We start from the raw sequence: 12,788 nt of genomic DNA, 5'->3' as shown, positions 1-12,788 counted from the left end.
TAACCTGAATTTTTAGGTGTTTCTATAAAATACGAGAGGTCAGGTGTAAATGTTTTTTTTTCTATGTCGCTAGAGAGCGCGCGCTGCAGTCGATAAATAATTTGGAAACGCGCGTGGCAATTAAGTACTAAAAACCTTAAGCTCGCGACGCAGTTAAAAATGGTTTTTACTTTAATTTTTTTATTGATATATTTTATGGAAAAATCTAATACCAACGAGCTGATTGACGTAAATAAATGATGTTTTCACGCTGACGTAAGCTCTCTTAGATCTATGAGCAACTAACACGGCACCCCACACAAGGAGAACGCAACCAGTCGAAAGTCGTGCATTATCTTGTGCACATTTTTCATTGGTTAGACGCTTTAGCGCCTGCTGCCGTCGGAAGGGGAAAATTCGGAAAATATTATTATTATATTATATTGGATATTATTTACGACTATTATACGATTTAATATGCAACACACAAGTTTTTAGTCGGATAATTTTCGGATATGGATAAAAAAGAAATGAACGGAAAATTTCTTATCCGAGCCCTATCCTGTAATCGCTGCTCACTTGGGGCCCGAGATTAATATTGTATCGGGGACCGCGCTCGGAGGCCCTGACTGACTTCAGGGTTCGTACGAAATTTTCGGATTTCAAATCCCTGACTTATCCAGGTTATCCCTGACCATTTTTTGGTAATATCCCTGACCGTTTTGGTAATATTACTGGTAATTTTTCATAGGTAAAAGTACAAAGTGAAACAATTTTTTTTTAAATATCACAAACTGAATTATATTTTATAAGAGCATACTGAGAACGTCTCTCTCGGGAAAAGGTGCCAGACATGAGCGCTCAAGAGAAGATACCTCATTTTTCTGTGCGATGCAAAGTTTGTTGGCTAATAAAATCCCTGACAGGCTGACTTAACCCCTGACTTTTTACGATATTACTTAAATCCCCGATTTTCACGATATTACTTAAATCCCCGATTTTCACGATATTACTTAAATCCCCGATTTTCACGATATTACTTAAATCCCCGATTTTCACGATATTACTTAAATCCCCGATTTTCACGATATTACTTAAATCCCCGATTTTCACGATATTACTTAAATCCCCGATTTTCACGATATTACTTAAATCCCCGATTTTCACGATATTACTTAAATCCCCGATTTTCACGATATTACTTAAATCCCCGATTTTCACGATATTACTTAAATCCCCGATTTTCACGATATTACTTAAATCCCCGATTTTCACGATATTACTTAAATCCCCGATTTTCACGATATTACTTAAATCCCCGATTTTCACGATATTACTTAAATCCCCGATTTTCACGATATTACTTAAATCCCCGATTTTCACGATATTACTTAAATCCCCGATTTTCACGATATTACTTAAATCCCCGATTTTCACGATATTACTTAAATCCCCGATTTTCACGATATTACTTAAATCCCCGATTTTCACGATATTACTTAAATCCCCGATTTTCACGATATTACTTAAATCCCCGATTTTCACGATATTACTTAAATCCCCGATTTTCACGATATTACTTAAATCCCCGATTTTCACGATATTACTTAAATCCCCGATTTTCACGATATTACTTAAATCCCCGATTTTCACGATATTACTTAAATCCCCGATTTTCACGATATTACTTAAATCCCCGATTTTCACGATATTACTTAAATCCCCGATTTTCACGATATTACTTAAATCCCCGATTTTCACGATATTACTTAAATCCCCGATTTTCACGATATTACTTAAATCCCCGATTTTCACGATATTACTTAAATCCCCGATTTTCACGATATTACTTAAATCCCCGATTTTCACGATATTACTTAAATCCCCGATTTTCACGATATTACTTAAATCCCCGATTTTCACGATATTACTTAAATCCCCGATTTTCACGATATTACTTAAATCCCCGATTTTCACGATATTACTTAAATCCCCGATTTTCACGATATTACTTAAATCCCCGATTTTCACGATATTACTTAAATCCCCGATTTTCACGATATTACTTAAATCCCCGATTTTCACGATATTACTTAAATCCCCGATTTTCACGATATTACTTAAATCCCCGATTTTCACGATATTACTTAAATCCCCGATTTTCACGATATTACTTAAATCCCCGATTTTCACGATATTACTTAAATCCCCGATTTTCACGATATTACTTAAATCCCCGATTTTCACGATATTACTTAAATCCCCGATTTTCACGATATTACTTAAATCCCCGATTTTCACGATATTACTTAAATCCCCGATTTTCACGATATTACTTAAATCCCCGATTTTCACGATATTACTTAAATCCCCGATTTTCACGATATTACTTAAATCCCCGATTTTCACGATATTACTTAAATCCCCGATTTTCACGATATTACTTAAATCCCCGATTTTCACGATATTACTTAAATCCCCGATTTTCACGATATTACTTAAATCCCCGATTTTCACGATATTACTTAAATCCCCGATTTTCACGATATTACTTAAATCCCCGATTTTCACGATATTACTTAAATCCCCGATTTTCACGATATTACTTAAATCCCCGATTTTCACGATATTACTTAAATCCCCGATTTTCACGATATTACTTAAATCCCCGATTTTCACGATATTACTTAAATCCCCGATTTTCACGATATTACTTAAATCCCCGATTTTCACGATATTACTTAAATCCCCGATTTTCACGATATTACTTAAATCCCCGATTTTCACGATATTACTTAAATCCCCGATTTTCACGATATTACTTAAATCCCCGATTTTCACGATATTACATAAATCCCCGATTTTCACGATATTACTTAAATCCCCGATTTTCACGATATTACTTAAATCCCCGATTTTCACGATATTGCTTAAATCCCCGATTTTCACGATATTGCTTAAATCCCCGACTTTCACGATGTTACATAAATCGCTGACTTTTTACGATATTATTTAAATCCGACTTTTTACGATATTACTTAAATCCCCGACTTTTCACGATATTACTTAAATCCCCGACTTTTCACGATGTTACTTAAATCCCCGATTTTTACGATATTACTTAAATCCCCGACTTTCACGATATTACTTAAATCCCCGATTTTCACGATATTACTTAAATCCCCGATTTTCACGATATTACTTAAATCCCCGATTTTCAATTTATTACTTAAATCCCCGATTTTCACGATATTACTTAAATCCCCGATTTTCACAATATTACTTAAATCCCCGATTTTCACGATGTTACTTAAATCCCCGATTTTTACGATATTACTTAAATCCCCGACTTTTTACGATATTGCTTAAATCCCCGACTTTTTACGATATTGCTTAAATCCCCGACTTTCACGATATTACTTAAATCCCCGACTTTCACGATATTACTTAAATCCCCGATTTTCACGATATTACTTAAATCCCCGATTTTCACGATATTACTTAAATCCCCGATTTTCACGATATTACTTAAATCCCCGATTTTCACGATATTACTTAAATCCCCGATTTTCACGATATTACTTAAATCCCCGATTTTCACGATATTACTTAAATCCCCGATTTTCACGATATTGCTTAAATCCCCGATTTTCACGATATTACTTAAATCCCCGATTTTCACGATATTACTTAAATCCCCGATTTTCACGATATTGCTTAAATCCCCGATTTTTACGATATTACTTAAATCCCCGATTTTCACGATGTTACTTAAATCCCCGATTTTCACGATGTTACTTAAATCCCCGATTTTCACGATATTACTTAAATCCCCGATTTTCACGATATTACTTAAATCCACGATTTTCACGATATTGCTTAAATCCCCGATTTTCACGATATTGCTTAAATCCCCGACTTTCACGATGTTACATAAATCCCCGATTTTTACGATATTACTTAAATCGCTGACTTTTTACGATATTATTTAAATCCGACTTTTTACGATATTACTTAAATCCCCGACTTTTCACGATATTACTTAAATCCCCGACTTTTCACGATATTACTTAAATCCCCGATTTTCACGATATTGCTTAAATCCCCGATTTTCACGATGTTACTTAAATCCCCGATTTTCACGATATTACTTAAATCCCCGACTTTCACGATGTTACATAAATCGCTGACTTTTTACGATATTATTTAAATCCGACTTTTCACGATATTACTTAAATCCCCGACTTTTCACGATATTACTTAAATCCCCGACTTTTCACGATGTTACTTAAATCCCCGATTTTTACGATATTACTTAAATCCCCGACTTTCACGATATTACTTAAATCCCCGATTTTCACGATATTACTTAAATCCCCGATTTTTACGATATTACTTAAATCCCCGACTTTTTACGATATTGCTTAAATCCCCGACTTTCACGATATTACTTAAATCCCCGATTTTCACGATATTACTTAAATCCCCGATTTTCACGATATTACTTAAATCCCCGATTTTCACGATATTACTTAAATCCCCGATTTTCACGATATTGCTTAAATCCCCGATTTTCACGATATTACTTAAATCCCCGATTTTCACGATATTGCTTAAATCCCCGATTTTCACGATATTACTTAAATCCCCGACTTATCCAGGTTATCAAGGATATCCAGGTTATCAAGGATATCCAGGTTCCGTACGAACCTTAGACTTAACAGGTTTATTTATCTTTAATTACACTTCTTACTGAGGAGTAGTAGTATTCCAGCTGTTATTAGTCAGTAGATTACTATGTATAGTAATTATCAACTTTAGGAGACTGAGTTGACAGCTTTAAATTTAAATTGAGATTTAAATCAAGTGATTTTTAAATAAATCATTGATTTTAAATCACATATTATACTTCGTATTTATGAAAACTTAAGTAATTTCAATTCAGAGCAAACTCAAATAAAATAATTTTTAATTTAATTTAATGAATATTAAATAATTTTTTTGTTCACATTAATGAATTTGTGAAGAAAAACAGGCATAAACTCTTGAAAAAAATCCATAAACAAATAAATTAAAATAAGATATAATTCAAAAAAATATATTTATTTATTTATTTTCAGTGTTGTTAATTTTCCGGAAAAATAAAATGCGGAAAAATTTCTAGAAAATTTTCCTCAAATCCGAAAAATAATAAATTGAAAACATAAATTACTTTTTAAGGGTTTTGAATGTTTTAACTTTTTATCGATATAAAATGTCTAATAACAGTAAACATACTACAAAACATTAATAGTGTTACATTGTTTATCAGTTTAAACTAGTTTAGAGGTTTAGTTTTACTTTTAGATTCGAAAAAATGAGGCGAAAATTTCGCTTCATTTAAATTTGGAAACAATATATTTGACTTATAATTTTTTCGGAAAAATACGGAATATTTTATTACAAAATTAAATAAATGAATTCGCTTTAGGCCCGCATTCAAAATTAGATTCGCTTAACTTTAAAAATTAAGCTAAATAGTAGCATTTTACTTTTTATTATGTATTATATTAAAATGCTATGCAAGGGCCCTGGTGGTAAAACTATGCAAACGTATCGCTGTCCCAAACCAGCAAACTTTCATTATCACCCTAAAAACGGGCGCAAAAAAATTGAATATAAAAAAAAAATTGAAATATTATGAGAAAATGGGGAAAATATACAAGAGGAATAGCATTTCCTCGCAATTTCCGGTAATGTTATACCTTAAAGGGTTACAAAAGGATATTCTGGCCGAATTTTTCCAATGGTTATGTGGATTAGGTGGTGCCTTGGGTATTAACCTAGCTGATTATTACTTTTATTTTTTTAACTTTTTCCTTTAAGGCTCATGTATTAAAAAAAATATTAACCGGAAGTATCTAGAGATACATTTTAAAACCTTGACAAAGATAATGTTACTATTCCTATCTATTTTCTATGGGAATTTTAACACTAGCAGAAAACCTAGAGGTCGGGGAGGGTTAATCATTATCCATGTTTAAATTGATTTTTTCGGGGAAAAAATGTAAACTAAGAAATTTACCGGTTAATATTTCGGAAAATGATTAATAAACATGTATTATTCGTAAAATTTGAGCTTTTTATCGAAACAAAAATGTCGTTTTTCCGATTAATTTTACAAAATTTATCGGGTAATACAGAAATATAAATTACTTGATCAAAACGTTTTACGAATAATTTTGAGAGCTTTATCTATTGAATAAAAGTTAACCATCCCCGACCTCTAAGAAAATCCAAACTAATCACAATGACGACGCAAATTCTGAACCAGTAAATTGTTAAATAAGCAACAAAACATTTACTTAAAAGGGTACTTAGCGAATCGCGACTTTTATATGAAAACGGAAGTTGGTATTAAAATTACCTTTCTCAACAGATATAACCATTAATCTATACAAGCCATGAATATTCAACTATCATTCGCCACGGTGATTTGGGTACATTTGTTCGAATTTCATTCGTCCGAACGGTGGTACAAATGTCCGAATGATCATTTGTCCGAATGCCGGAAAACAGGATCGCATGTCCGAAAACTTATTTCATTTGCCCGAAAAATTTATCACAACTTTTGTTGGTGATTTAGTCGTTCAATTTATGTTAAAGAGATAGTGCCAACTCAGAATAATTTAAAATTTTGTTCTTTGGCTTACACGTTATGATAGATTTTTAAGTCCTGAATCGAATGAGGGTCTTAAAGCGTGCGAAAGCGATGGTAGTAAAATTTCCTCCTGTAATCCCCTAAAAATTCTATCGCCAGCTCGCTCTAGTAGCAACCAATAAACATCAACCTATCTATGACGTAGACAGTATGTGATAAAAAAAAGTTACGCTATCTTTATTTTAAAATTGGAAAATAATCGTGAATATTTATATTTATACCAAATGTTTTATAACTATATTTTCCAATAATTGATGAAAAAACTTCATATACGTAGAAAATTCTGACACTATCTCTTTAACATTACTATTTGTTCGAATAATCGTTTGTCCGTTTTTTCGAACATTAGGAATTGGTTGTTTTTTTTTTAAATATTGTTAATATAAGAAAATAGTTACATTAACGTGAACCTAACTTAAAATATCCACAACATTCAACGCAATTCCCACTTACTATAGCAGCAATTAAGAACAAACAACGATTTATACAATTTTTAATTCTTGCACTAAAAAAAACCGGACCAACAGCAATAAGAAATACTAATTTAGCGACAGAATTCGGACAAGTGATGCTACCGATTCGGACGAATGAAACAAACAAGTTGTCCAATTCGAACAATTGAAACATTTGTTATTTCGGCGGTTCGGACGAATGAAATTCGAACCAAAGTACTTACCCCGCCACGGTATACTTGCCTATTTTCGAGCGAGTTATTTACTTTTTTAAACCAGTAAGAACGAATTTGGAAACGATGTCATTTTCGCGCAAGATAGTTTACGAGAGCAGAATTACCGCGAAATGATTTTTCACGGAAGGTTCGCGTTATTTCGTTAAAAATAAGGTTTACAGGTATATATATTTCTAGAACAAAACTAAAAAATGAAAGAATATAAGTTTACATTTACCTTGGTGTACTTTTCGATAATTCAATTTACACGAGTAGGTCCCTAAATCTGACAGCTGTACAACGACAATAGCAACAACCTTTCTCTACTTAAGTTCCGTCAACTGTAATCGCTCTTCTTATAAGAATGAAATTGAGATAGCATTGTCAGTATCAACAGGTACTGTAGTTACAAATCCAAAGTTCGTCGTTTGAAAATAGATTTGAAGAGCATTGAGACGTGTTGATATCAGTAACTTTCTCAAAAACAGGATCCAGTTGCGTAATTAAGGTATACCATCTAAATGTCACATTTTTGACACAAGGTTTGTCAAAACTGGCCCTAATTACGTAAAAAACCACTTGTAGTCAGTGGTGGCGCCAAGTTTTTTTGGTAAGGTGGGCCACAGACCACCTACCCCAAGAAGGACTTGCATCAACCTCAAAAACAGTAAACAGAAAATAGCGCGTGAAAATTCTTTATTTTACGAAATTAAAATAAATTTCCGTAGAATGTTTAAGGAATTAAATACTTATCTCCTGAAAGTTCTCGCAAATTTAGAATTTTCGGCGACCCTTTCGTAGGATTTTGGGGTCCGTTTAAAAATTAGTGGTACACCTCGCCCTAATTGGCCTAATACCTGGTTCGTGTTAGCAGCAGTGTTGGCTGATTTCATTCATTTGATTTTTTTTTAAAACATTGATTTAAATCAATATTTTTCAATGAATGAATAAAATATTAAAAAATAGGTTGTTAAATAATTAAAATACCAAACAAATCTGACTAAACCCAAGGCACCCCCTTAGGCCCAAGTCATCTAGCGACTTATAATGCCTTTAAACAGGTGGCCGGGTTACAATGCGTAGGAGGGTGGTGGAAAGCCCTTCAAGCCACGCGAGGCAATAGCTCCCTACACTTACTATTACCGTTAGCCTCCACACGTTTTTATGGAAAGAGGAAACCGAAGAACTCGGGGGAAACCCCTTTTTTCATGTGGGGAGAAAACTTGCAAACTCAACGCAGAAGGAGTAGTTCTGAGTTTTAACCAAGTGCCACAAGTTGGGATCGAACCTGGCTCCTCTTGCTGCGAGGCGAAAGCGCTAACCCCACCTTGCTAAACTAGTTAAATTTAATAAACAATCAGAGTGCCCTATATGTGAGCAGTCCAGTGCAATTTATAGTGAAATTCTTCACCAATTATTGCATGGCGGTCGCTATTCAGCAGACATCTATTACGCTCGGGCTTCCGTTGAAATCCAACGTTAAGATAGTTATATCAAAAGTCAAAATTATAAATTGCACTGGACTGCTCACATATAGGGCACTCTGATTGTTTATTAGTTTTACTGATATCGGCAGATTTCCGAGGATAGCCAGAGTTCCTACACAGTACTGATGAGCCCCAAAAGGGCGAAACCGGTCTACTGTTTGAATCTCTGGCTGAAATTTTGACTTTTGATAGTTAAATTTAAGTTAAATTAACTAAAATAAAATAAAATAAAATAAACTTGTTTGCGAATAAATGCAATAAAAATATTTATATGAATAGCTTTTTATTGCATTTATTCACGGGACTTTCTTCGCAAACAAGTTCTTCGTTTTATTTTATTTCATTTTAATTTATTTTACATGAACTATTACCGTGACATCATTTCATATGGATCTTTTCTTATTAAATTTAATTAAGTTTAATTTTATTAGAAATTATAGAACCAATAAAAAGTAAATTAAAAAATCTTAAAATTGATTTGATTATTCTTAAAAATAAAAAAGTGCTAGCCCTGAATAGCAGTCGATTTTTCTGTTTTATAATATTATCCTTTTAAGCAGCTAACGAAGGTCACTTCTCTAAAGATAGAAGAAATGCATTGATATTGACTGATATTTGACGCAACAATTTAATATTTTTCTTCTTCCTTGTTGTATCAAATAGATAGAAATGCTTGACGACCGATAAGGTGACAGATCTAAAGTCTAGCTAAACATTTCGAAAACAATAAGGGGTAAACTTCAATGTCTGATATTACAGTTCGCAAATTCTTGGTTTAATCCAAGTTAGTGTTTCAATTTACGGAGCTTCTAATTGGGAAACGAATTAATTCAGTTTCAATTAAGCTTACTTAGTTTTTATCAAAATCTGAAGTTCATTACTTAAAACATAATAAAAATAAAAAATAATAATCAGCTAGGCTAATACCCAAGGCACCACCTTAGGCCTAAGTCATCAAGCGACTTTTGAAGCCTTGAAGACTTTCACGGTAAAAATAGGGGGTAAAATGTGGTATCAAATGTTTGAAAATAAGAAGCGTTAAAGAAAATGATATTATTTCGACTAAATTATTAATTTAGCTTTTTTTTAAGGGCAGCCACAGTTTAGATGGCGCCACTAACTAGGAGAGCCCCCAAGGTGTTTATGGCAGTTTTTTAATTGCGTAATATAGACCTTAAGGAGATATGAAATTTATCAAATGGCAACCGAAGATGTTTTTGATCACAGGAAACAAAAAAAATCTCAATTTAAAAAAGCAACAATTTTTGGGTAAAATAAGGAAAAAATCTAATTTTTGTTTTAAGTGTTCAAAAACATTTTCGGTTGCCATGGTAAATCGAATGGGTAGTGCAACGTCTCCTTTTGGGAAATTTGATATCTCATATAGGTCTACATTACGCCCGACTTTGAGCAAAATCGGCAATAGAGATCAGATGGGTTCCCCGAATTTGGCATTTAAAAAAGGCATAAAAAAGTTGTAACTGGAGTTTATAAACTTATAAACTCTTACGATAAAAATACCTAATTTCGCAAGTTTTTGGTTGGGATGAAATTAACTTTTTGCCAAGGATAGGAGGGGTGTGTGGGTGTGAACGTTTGAGAACTTCCAAAAAAAGTTGTCGAACTTTCGATTAAAATGAGAAAACTCTGGAAACAGGGGCGTACTGAGAAGGTCGAAGACGGAATGGGCTGAGCCGCATTGGTTTAACTATAAGTGGATAATAAACATAAGCATGGCCCAGAACGAATTCGGTTAATGATAGTCTGTCATGGAGTGATTTTGAAATAGGAAGTCTTCGAACAGGACACTCGTCCCTTCCTACTCTTTCCGTTGGCCAAATGGTTGGTTAGTTTGATGGCGAGAAATACGAGCGTACACGCGTTTAGGTTCGAAATTCGAGAAGAACTAACTTCTGAAATGGATCCAGTGTTTATAATAGTTAATTCTTATTTTCCGATTCAATAATTTATCATTATCTTCCAATAGTAAGCGTTATTTATACTTTTGAAAGCATTTCGATTTTCAATAGGCCTTGGCTGGTCCGACCGTCGCCGATTTTCCGGCGCCCCTGATGACTAAAGCCTGCACGTATACATTTCATTATAACAAAAGTGACATAATTACCAAAAGTGTGTCAAATGGACCAATTTCTGAATGAATGTTACGAGCGAAATACAAGTTGGGAGGGGAGAAGGGAAAGTATGTCTTGGGGAGGGAAGGAAGTTAAAACCAACAAATAACGCCTCGTAGTGAGGAACGGAGGAACTAAGTAGCGCTGGTCAAAGTTAGTGTATTTTTTGATTTTTCGTCGTTCTATGGAGATGCTATTGCTATCACCATCTACCTACGGTATAATACCATAGACTAAAAAAAATCCAGGAAGGCGACAATAAATAGTCTTTTATGTGGTCGATCTCGAGTCGAGCATTCATTAAACCTTTAGCATACGAAAGTACAGGGATTGTCACACTTTTGGTAATTATGTCACTTTTGATTTTAGTAAAACAAAGCACATAACTGAAGTATCAGCTCCCACTGATTTCTAGATAGATATTGTATACTTCTGATAAGAGACAATCCGAAAGTTCGATAATAATAGAACTGAGCTTATTACTATAGAAACTAAGCTTAATTTAACAACTTGAAAATTTTACTAATGTCAGGGGTGAATTTTGAGGGTAAAAACGTAACAGAAGCGAGGTATTATTTCCGATTTCGCTAAACACCCTCCTACTGACTCAAATATTCAAATTGGAACGCAGCTAGACCCGCAAAACTTCTGTTTGGTTCTTAATTATTCGGTTAAAGGCTATGAATGAATTGATGTTGAACAACGAACTTTTAGAACAGTACTCTAATTTTTAAATTATGCAGGGTTGGCGGATTTAAATCCTTATTTAAATCAAGTGACTTTTTCAAAAATATTGATTTAAAGGGAATATAACCTGCAAAGCAATCTTTATGGAAGACTCCTTCAATTTTTCAAATTTCGCTGTACAGTGGCGCCAAACATTTCTAATGCCAAAGCTGCAAGCGTTGGTGTTCCACACCAAATACCTGAGGTTATATTCCCTTTAAATCAAACAACGCTGGGGATCACACTGGGGTGATTTTCGTCGATTTTATTTAAATTCCGGGGATAAGTAGACTTGTAACTTGAAATTCCCCACAGATAAAAGTTTCGACGGGCTTTATGGCAAAAATGGGTAAATGAATGTACATTTCGGTAAATATTAGTAAAATGTGTAACTTAGGTAAATGCAAGTTTAATTTACTAAATTTTGTTTATAGAAGTAAAATTTATAAATGCCATTAAATTGGATCAATTTGGGTAAACCAAAAGGGACATAATTACCAAAAGTGTGACAATCCCTGTACTTTCGTATGCTAAAGGTTTAATGAATGCTCAACTCGAGATCGATCACATAAAAGACTATTTATTGTCGCCTTTCTGGATCTTTTTTTAGTATATATGGTATTATATTAGTATATATGGTATTATATTAGTATATATGGTATTATATTAGTATATATGGTATTATATTAGTATATATGGTATTATATTAGTATATATGGTATTATATTAGTATATATGGTATTATATTAGTATATATGGTATTATATTAGTATATATGGTATTATATTAGTATATATGGTATTATATTAGTATATATGGTATTATATTAGTATATATGGTATTATATTAGTATATATGGTATTATATTAGCATTATGGTATTATATTAGCATTATGGTATTATATTAGCATTATGGTATTATATTAGTATATATGGTATTATATTAGTATATATGGTATTATATTAGTATATATGGTATTATATTAGCATATATGGTATTATATTAGCATATATGGTATTATATTAGCATATATGGTATTATATTAGCATATATGGTATTATATTAGCATATATGGTATTATATTAGCATATATGGT

General features: G+C 32.9%; 1 protein-coding gene across 4 annotated transcripts in view; it reads right to left on the bottom strand.

The window, feature by feature from the left end:
- The window catches only part of LOC149944056 (E3 ubiquitin-protein ligase MARCHF8-like), a 71,488-nt gene that overhangs the window by 10,645 nt on the left and 48,055 nt on the right, over positions 1-12,788 (bottom strand). Inside the window, exon 1 of one of the 4 annotated variants that reach the window (XM_090174720.1) lies at positions 7,585-7,672. The exons of the other annotated variants lie outside the window; for them this stretch is intronic. The gene's annotated coding sequence lies outside the window, so the exon portion shown is untranslated. Of the gene's footprint in view, positions 1-7,584; positions 7,673-12,788 lie in introns of those variants that run through there. 4 annotated transcript variants of the gene reach the window in all.

This window comes from Leiobunum rupestre, chromosome 5, assembly GCF_980474605.1.
Source record: "Leiobunum rupestre chromosome 5, qqLeiRupe1.1.hap1, whole genome shotgun sequence".
NCBI lineage: Eukaryota > Metazoa > Arthropoda > Arachnida > Opiliones > Sclerosomatidae > Leiobunum > Leiobunum rupestre.
The sequence above is the reverse complement of the archived record's forward strand: the minus strand, read 5'-3'. Positions and strand labels throughout refer to the sequence as shown.